The following is a 9800-nucleotide window of genomic DNA, read 5'->3' on the forward strand; positions in this document are numbered from 1 at the left end:
CATCTCATCTACAAACCCTGGTAGTATTATTTTAGTAATGTGGTTATTGAATGGGGCAGTTCAGCAATTTCACATTGCACTTGTATGAAGTCAGTGGATTGATACAACATAGGTTGGGATATCCTAACTTCTAGTCCCTAGTATGGGTCAAGCCTACACTTCCCATAATGCATCTTTATAGCATCTTTCATTAGACCCTCCCCAATCTCGAAACCCATCAGCTATCTGTCTGACAACGATTTAGCCTCTGGGGGCCCATATTTCAGGGGTTCCGGTGTGGCCAGCAGATATCCGGATAACAGATGACGGTTTATAGTCCCATTAGCAACTTGAGACGGTCTAGATGACATTTCAGCTAATCTCTATAAACAGATATATGCATATGAACGCAGATATATTTTAAAAAGCTAAGAAAAAGTCAAATCGTCGTCAGGTGATAGCCAAGGGGTTCAGAGATTGCATTTCGGCCAATGCTTCCACCTCTTTTGCCACAGGGACTGTTTGCCTGCATCTAACCAAAGCCTGCTCAAACGTGATTGGTTAGTACTTCTCGGACTACAAATGGAAACCAGAATGTTTCAGGTACCAAAATCTTGTCCCGTTGCCTACAGATTCTGCATTCATATGCAGATATCTGTTTATAGAGATTAGACTCGCCCTGACTGGTAAATGCAGATGTCTTTTGAACTCCTCCAATTTTTAACTCCAGTCTTCTGAAAAAATTGTTGTCTTCAAACTCAAGCCAATGATCATCATCATCATAGTACTCCCGATTACAAGTAAACTGGTCTTGATGTGTAAAATCAATGGAATGCCCCTTTAAAGCTTCATATATTCAAATAAAATCCATCTATCATGTGTTTCCAGTTTATTTCTGCACAGCATAATTGGCTTAGTTTAGCTTAGCATGCTTACCTTGCCTTGTTACCTTGCTCACTGAGTGGAAATTGGTTTGCTGAACAATCAGTCAGTTCTTCTCAATAAGGAAGAGTTTTAGAGCAAATTTCATGTGTCATACTTAATTTCCAAATGCTTTCCTATTGTTTTTCCACTGCCAGTCATTTGAACAAACCACTGACCAGCTTTATGAATGGAAATAAATATGACACAAGCCTGTTTTGTCCTAACATGCATATTGTCTGTGCCTTGTTGAGTGCTAAGGCAGTGGACGGCACCCTCACCCTATCAGAATACCCTTGTAAAATTCACCCTTTCTATCACCCTTGCTGATAGAAAGGATGAAAGAGGCCAACAGCAAAATTTTAACACTCAACCCTACAAGGCCTTCGGTGTGGTCAGGGATGTGTTTACATACAGACGGGTGACAAATTAAAGGAAAACAAACATAAAGTGTCTTAATAAAGTGTTGGGCCACCACTCATGCCAGAACAGCTTCAATACACCTTGGCATTGATTCTACAAGTCTCTGAACTCTATTGGAGGGATGAACACCATTCTTCCAAAAGATATTCCCTCATTTGGTGATTTGATGATGGTGGTGGAGAGCGCTGTCTAACACGTCAGTCCAAAATCTCCCATAAGTGTTCAATTTGGTTGAGATCTGGTGACTGTGAAGGCCACAGCATATGATTCACATCATTTCAAACCATTCAGTGACCCCTTATGCCCTGTGAATCGGGGCTTGTCATCCTGGAAGAGACCACTCCCATCAGGATAGAAATGTTTCATCATAGGATAAAGGTGATCACTCAGAACAACTTTGTATTGATTTGCAGGGACAAGTGGACCCAAACCGGATCCCCTCACTGTAGGGGTCAAGCATTCAAACCTGTACCGGTTTTTCCTTTAATTTGTCACCCATCTGGATGTGGAAATGCTTCCCTGACAGCCATTGAATGTGACTTGAGTATTGGGAACCCAAAGCATCTGTTTTGGGCACACTCACACCTGTATTTAGAGCTGCTGACTTATAATCAGACCACCCAAGACTGTTTTTAGAAGGTGTTGACAGGGCCTTCACATTATGGATGTTCCCCAACTAGTTGCGTAACCTCACGCTGCTATCTCATACTGTAGGTTATGCTATTGTTTTTCATTAGTTGCAGAAGTGTTCAATAATCCTGTGAGATGGGATGCCATCAATCTTCCACACTCTTTCGTAATCCCTTTTTAATTGTCAGTGTCATCTTGAGTTAAACCCATTAAAATGTTGGCTTAGATTGATAAGGGGGAAGGAGCCATTAATAACATACTTAATTGAATCAACATGTCAACACATGTCACTCCTCATCCTCTCTGCTCTCCATCGCATCTCCAGCTCTACTTTTCCTCCTCATCTGCCATCCACTGTTGATCGCCAAGTTATTCACTTTTTCAACCTCTCTCCTCTTCCAGAGCCAACTTCTGGTAGCCCTGAACTCCGCGTTCTCCCTTTTCCTCTTCATTCATCCAATCGGTGGAGAGCAGCCAGGAAAAGACACTTTGTTGACCATCCAATCAGGAAGCAGTATCCAGATGGGCTCCATGTCCCTCTGTGTCCTCCAGCCAAAAGACTGTTACATTACCTCTGGATTAGGGAACCGTTTTCTGTTGCAAGGGGAAAATAACAAATGTGGTGAAGACGTAATCCATTCTATATGATGAAACTACTTTGGCTTCAGCTGTCAACATAAGGCACATCATTTAATTTCCTCACAGACAAAAGTTGGAACCTTTTGGAAACAGTATTTGGTTGAATTTGTGACCATTTGCCTTTCTGTGCTGTTACTTTTGATTGAATGTGTCCAACTCTGCTCTAATCTTTATTTAGTTTGACATGAACTGAACCTTATTATACTAATATAATGGACCTGTGGTTTTTAAGGAAAATAAAATAATCAGAACTGGTGAAAACACATGGTTGGGTGATTTCCTTTGCTTTGAATTTGTTGAGATTTCATTGTCCCATTTCATTGCGTGCTCTAGGTGTCATTTTGGCAGGACATGAAAACAACTTCTACAGGGTTCCCAGTGGCCAGGGAATTTAGAGGAATGTATACCAGACTGGCAAAGTCTGCGAATTTGATTAATCTTCCGATGACCTCTGGGAATTTTACAACGCCAGGATGTATTTTACAACTTATCCAGCACATTTATTGCATTAAATTGTGATTTTTTTTTTTGTTTTAGCCAGCCAGCTGCTCATCCTATTCAACCCTTAGGGAAAAAATAGAAGAAAAACTAACATATTTCAGTTACATTAGCCAGTTTTTCCCCTAGGATTTTTTTCAGCAGCATAGCTGTTGTGCTCACGCAGATCCCACGACGCCAGGATCCATATTTGCGGACACCGGCAGTGGAATAACTTAAAACTAGCTTTAGATTTGTTCCAGATAGGTTCATCCATGTCCACAGATTCATGTGTAGCTTTTGACACCAGAAGGGCTCTGGAAGTCCAGATAAGTTTCACTGTAACAAATGTCAAAAAATTAAATGTGTCAAAACAATCGGGTGAGTTGGGGATCCTCTCCCAAGAAAATGTGATGTTATTTGACTAAAAACTATGCATTTTCACATAATTTTGGACTATTATCATTACAGTATTCATAAAAAACACATTATAGTTTTTCACAGTACACTCAGACATTAGCAAGAAGAAGAGTGAAACAAATATGCTCACCAATAAAGTAAGCACTGTGTCCTGAATTAATCCTAATTCAGAACAGGATAAGAATTGATTTATATTTTAAATATAACTAAATATTGTTTCTAGAGCAGCAACAGTAATGTTTACAACAGCCAAGTCACTATATAAACTCAATAATGTTTCACTGGAAACAAAAATAACATGTCAATAAAAATAAATAATATTCCTGACATGAAAATACTGACTAAAGTTTCGAGAGAATGAAGAACACAGACATCAGTCAGTATCAGTCATTCCTCCTGTCTTCTGTTCTCCTCCCCCTGCTGCTGATGTGATTCACTGCTGCAGGTACTGCTGGTAGAGGGAGGAGGGGCTGCTGTCTCAGCCAGTAGCAGTTTACAAGAATTTGTGTGTGTGCGTGTTTGTGCGTGTGGTGAAGGAGCTGAGCCCAGCCCTCCGTCACACACAGAGAGCAGAGAAGAGGACAGAGAGGAGAGGCTGCAGCGCGACCATACATGACACCGATTCCATTCTCTCACTATCGGCTCCAGTCAAATGCTTGAAGCGGAAAAAGTGCGCGTGGTGTTTGCGTTCATTGTGAATACAGTATTATGTACAATATGAAATTCAGCAGTGGCATTCATCATTTAGCAGCGGCACTGCGCTGCTGTTGAAAGCATATAGGAGAAAGACTGCAATAACACTTGTATTTAATGGTAAATTGTGGAAAAGTCATAGAATTTTACATCACGATCACTGTGCAGACTTTTGTCCTGCTGTAAAATTTTAAAGACCTTTCCATTTTATCAGTGCTTCCATGAGAAAATTCTTTCCTTGTTAAACTTCTTGTTCATCTCTTACCATCATGGAATCAATCTGGGCCATCGCTTGAACCCTGTGTCCTTATACTGAATGTGTTTCTGAGAAATCTTGAATCATAGGTAAACTATAACATAAACAACTATGAAAACTGCCCGACAGGAGTTGGATTCCTGCCCATGCCTCCATTAGAAGATGCTGGCAAGAAACAATGGTGTCCTCGACTGCTCCCCCACTCTGACAGGTAGTGTGTGCAGGGAACACAAATGTGTTACAAAAAGTGTAAAGGGTGCTGGCCTCTAGATGCTGGACTGTTCATCACATTATGACAGTTAGATCGAGTGACTGAGAGTATGTTATTCTCAAAGGAGGGCTAGAAATGTAAAGTTTGACCTCAGGGTGGCATTAGAAACCAGGTCACAGAATCAACTAATTCAAAGGGACTAAGCAAATGTCTTGACATGCCTGTTGGACTGGACAATTCTCTGTGTACATGTGGAAATTTTGATCCAAGTGTGATACCAAAAATGCTGGAATCAGTAAGTTTCATCCTTTTTGGATCATTATCTTTTCCAGCAGTTGAAGCTAAACCCGCCATTATAAACCAGCCATAAAGTAGTTGTATGATATTGAAAGTCTGGGGAGCATTAAAAGTGTAGAGCAAAACTCATTGTAATTTGCCCAATAAACTTTGTGGCATGTATAAGCAGAAATTAAGGCCAGAGAGTGATGATGACATGGCGTCACCACAATAAGCAGGGTTTATCCATAAATACCCACAACAATTTTTAACCAAGCTATTATACATTTTGTGTGCAAATTTGATTAAATCAGTGTTATGTTGATTTTTTTTTTTTTTTTTTTCACGGCTTGGGTGCAGCCGAACAAGCTGTAAATGCACTGTTGTATTATCACCTTATAAAGTTGTTATGGTAATGTGTTAACAAACTGTTGCCTGATTACATGTTTATTTACACATTGCAAATGAAAGTAATATTCACTGTCCTTTTCGCTTGGTTTCAGTCTCTATCAACACCTGAGAGAAACATTTGGCTAGCTTCTAAATGCTACACTATGTTCACTAATTAATTGCTAACTTCTTCGTTTGGTGCTGGGCAGGTATCGTACAGTTGGTTAATAGGCACTTTTTTGCTGGAACCAGCTTCTTGCTGCAGCTGGAAATGATGTTGTTGATGAGAGCAGTGAAGGTGAACCAAAAACGGTACGGGCCAGGTTATGCTTGAACGACATGTTGTCTGATCTTGTCAGGAATCAACTGTGATAATTGTTCCAAATGGCCACACTCAAAGGCAGAGTGAAAAGCTGATTGTCATAGAAAGGAGGAAGATGCAGTGTCATGGAAATATAGGGATAAAAAAATGCTCATTTTGACAATTTCATCTGACAATTTCTGTAACTTTCCAACATACCATGTTTAAGCAGCGAGTGGCCAGAGGTGAGAACATAAGCAGGGTTTGAATTTCTCTCTCAAGCTCTCTTTTTTCGTTCTTTAAACAACTATTTCTGTCTTTCTGTGTGCACAACCGAGTGCAACACTGAATCTATTCCAGGAGAGACTCTGAAAACCTCAAGTGATTATTGCGTCTCGTTCCTTTCTGACAGCCGGCTTTTTCACCCTCCCTTTTCATTGTGGCTGTTTGGAACAACTATCAACACTTTTGCCACCCGACATGGTTGGACAACACGTATGAACTAATTGTTTTCTAGCATAACTTGGCCCTAAAGTTGCAGGCCATAAAAAAACGAAACAATGAGCTAAAAGACACTAAAATTCCCTGTAGAGCTGAGGGGAACTGCAGAGTTCGGTGATAATGCTCTGTGGGTTCATCACCACGAGACTGAGAGAAAACAACATCCTTCACATTATGCTTAGTCACTTGTTCCATTGTTAATATGAAAATAATGATTAGTTTTGGTTTAATTGCGTTGCATTGGCATCAAATGACAATTACATACATATTAGTTTGATTTGAATGTTGGCCTTACAGCTGTTAATCTGAAAATGTTCCCATATCCCAATTAAACTACCGCTGTCATAGTCTACCAGGTGTTGTTCAATTATTCACTCACTACAGAGCAGCTGCAGCATTTCTCTCTGGACTACATCAGCACTACAGTCTGTCACTCTGCTCTTCAGCTTAAGGAAAGACACATTTCCCCTTCAACTGATTGAAATGAGTTTGTTTCCACATAGCATTTTATAATTTAGTCTTAAAATGATTGTTACAAGAAATTAATACCAATACCACATTTTGTCAGATTCTTCAATGCTCACAAATCTGCAGGTACTTAATGATACTTAAGTGCACACAGGGAGTATACAAGAAAACATCAACATTTGGAAACTGCTTTTTAGTGAGATGAAACCTAAAATTACTTATTTTTTATTATATGTAGTGTTGCATTTTTTTCTCATGTGGCAGTTTTTTTTCCATATGTTCAGTTTACAATCCACATACAAGCAAAGCATGCTAGTTTGTCATGGTGTAGTTTTGGCAGCTTTCTAATTGCTTGTCCTCACTGTGTACAGTATTACTGCCTTATGACCATCTACTCCTCTTGCAGTTTAAGCCTGTGGGGAAAGAATAATCAGCCTGCTAATGAAACGTTTACAGTGAAGATGGAGCACCTAGACCAGATGGCCCCATGCCTCAAGGTCTTTGCTTTTAATTTCCCTCTGAAGTGCTGAACTCAACCCATCAGCACAGTTAAGGAGAAAGGTGAGACCGACTTCAAAGTGCGACTAATAAATGAATAGTGATGTTTTCCCCATGGCACGGACCAGACCTTTGAAAGTAAAGTATAGCTCAAATGTCTTGACAAATCTGGACACAAGAGAACATCCTATGGTTTTAATATAACACAGCTATCTGGAAAATCTTCTGATAAAGTCATGATCATTAGTCAGTTTGTACTTTTGGCTATTTATTTGTATTTTTTGAAAATGTTTGTAGAGTCCAGAGATCAAAATGTGTCATCCACTTGACTAGCCAGGTCTTTTGGAGCAACTGCTTCCAATATGTCACTTTATAAACAGTTTATGAAAGTGACTGGAACGGGTTTGTGCACAGTAGAAGAAAACTGCATCACTGATGTTTTTTGGGGTATCCAAGTAATCAACTGTACTGCTAAATAAAACCAGTTGGCAGGATTTGTTTTTTTCAAATTGTGGCATGTAAAAATAGATACATTTGGAATGATTGCGAGAGAAGTGAACTGTTGAATTTCATGGTAATGATGACCAGACCCTTTCCACAGTACATACACAGCCAATCACCATCTTGAACCTTCAAAGGGAAACATTTGTAAATGTCTTCTTGCATTGGCTCAAAGGTGGAATGTAACAGATACTTTCTTCTGCATAAAATGCTCTCTCCCTGTTTCTTTTAATCAAAGAGATGCGTTGAGACTCCCTCTCAGCTTGCCACTGTGACACCCATCATAATATTTACAGCACCCAGAAGCAACTCACAGATGAAAGAGAGCAAAGATTTAAATGGTTTACCTGATGTTAAAAAAAAAACAAAAGAAAATGATGGAAAGAATTCCTCTAATCAGCGAGTATCTACTAAAGCCTTGTAAAGTTTCAGATAGGATTCTCAGCACTCTCCACCACAAACCCTTGGTCAAAATGTAAAGATAAAATCACGTCTGTCATTTTGGTCAGGGTGAAAGCAGTGCCTTTAACCATGGTGGTGAGGCGGCCCCTCCTTTGGGCGGGGTGGCAAAGATGACCTCTGCTTGGTAGGAAGGCCATAATAGCATCTGTGCTCTGACAGTGTGTCATTACACACTATATTTACATAAAACGCAAAACCCAGGGGTGGTAGGTCACAACTAGAGCTACGGGGGGTGAAGATGCTCTGATGCATGTTGAACCGTACAACCAGATTATAGAACCACTTAGCCTGTAATGTGCCCCGCTCTGCATTTTAATGGTTGCCGGGTCATGTTATACATGTTTTACAGCATCATTACACACTGATGGGATTGCTGTGATTGTGTTTATCCAACGAGCATCGGATATTTTATTTTGATTGTTAATTATAATAGATACTGCCTGGGATAGTCTGTCCTGTGGTTAAAGTGGAAAATGATAATGATGATGGTAAACTTAATGATGCGTGGTGAATGGGAGGGTTGGGGGACTGTATGTGAGGGAGGAGGTGGCGGTGGAGGGTGTTCATGGTGACGATGTAGCTGTATGCTTCAAGTCTGATCCTAAATTTGGGAATAAAAAATGAGTTAAAAAAATTTCTTGTTTGTTAAAAAAATTTCTTCTTAATGACCATTAAACAATAGCGACCAGAGCCGAAGTCAAATCAAATTCAAATTTAACAGAATTTATTTTCTTGTACAAGAAGGAGCGTTTTACAATGCAACACGCAGGATTAGGTTACAAAGAAAAAGGCCCCCAGAGGAGCGCCTACAACAGGGTTTTATACACCTTAAGTGGGCGTTACAGTATTTTTCTTAATCTTGACTTCTAAGACTTGTAGATAATGTCATGTCTGTTTTCACTTCTCCTGTTCAGGAGCCATCTTGCCCAACTGACCCCCAGATGACATGTCTCACCCTGTCTCCAATGTATTTTAATTTCTTCCTCTTTACAAAAATAATACTGAACTTCCTTTAACCTTAGCTGATGAGTCTGCTGATGCTGCAGAGTTGCAGTACAAGACAGGAACAATTGATCATGATCTAGATAAAACAGTAACACACATACACAGCGCAATCATAATTTTTATAACATTGTTGGATGCGATGGATGAGTTTCAGTTCAAACGTAAGGAAGGCTTGTTTGTCCCTTCTTTTTCCTTTTCCCTTTTTTTTTATTTTTTATTTTATACATTGTAACAATAATTGAGTTAGGAACTCATTCCTGAGAAACATGTTCATTTTCCCTGATAAGAAAAACACTCCTGGTTCTATTGAAAAGAGCAAATGAGCAGTACACCATATCATTCCCACAGCGTTTGACAGTTCAGATTTGCAATACAATTTGTGTTCAACACCTGCAGTAATGACCGCTGGTGCCGGCTCTGTCAGTCATTTCAAATCAAGTCACCTTCAGTCAGCCTTCCAGAGAAGTCCTCCAAAGTTCAAACTTGTTGTAGTTGTGAGTTCAAACTTAGCCTATTCATGACTTTTTACTAAGTGGAGATTAAACCAGTTCTTACATAGAGATTTGTTACTTAATATTCCCACTCATTAACTGCCAGGTGTAAAAGGTGCTTTCAGACAGGAAGTGGTAACTGATGTGTCTGTCGATTTGAACAGGTGGCAGCAGGGTGCAACGACCCTGGAGTGGTCAACTACCTCCAAACCTACCAACAAACAGAACCAAACACCACAGACTGCTGCTCTCCTCCTA

At 39.8% G+C, this 9800-nt stretch overlaps 1 protein-coding gene across 1 annotated transcript in view; it reads left to right on the plus strand.

Moving 5' to 3' along the window:
- Window positions 1–2855, plus strand: part of bckdhb (branched chain keto acid dehydrogenase E1 subunit beta) — a 55244-nt gene extending 52389 nt beyond the window's left edge. The window contains exon 11 of the mRNA XM_042424474.1: window positions 2356–2855. The gene's annotated coding sequence lies outside the window, so the exon portion shown is untranslated. The remainder of the gene's footprint in view (window positions 1–2355) is intronic.
- Window positions 2856–9800: the final 6945 nt, after the last annotated feature.

The sequence above is a fragment of the Thunnus maccoyii genome, chromosome 10, assembly GCF_910596095.1.
Source record: "Thunnus maccoyii chromosome 10, fThuMac1.1, whole genome shotgun sequence".
NCBI lineage: Eukaryota > Metazoa > Chordata > Actinopteri > Scombriformes > Scombridae > Thunnus > Thunnus maccoyii.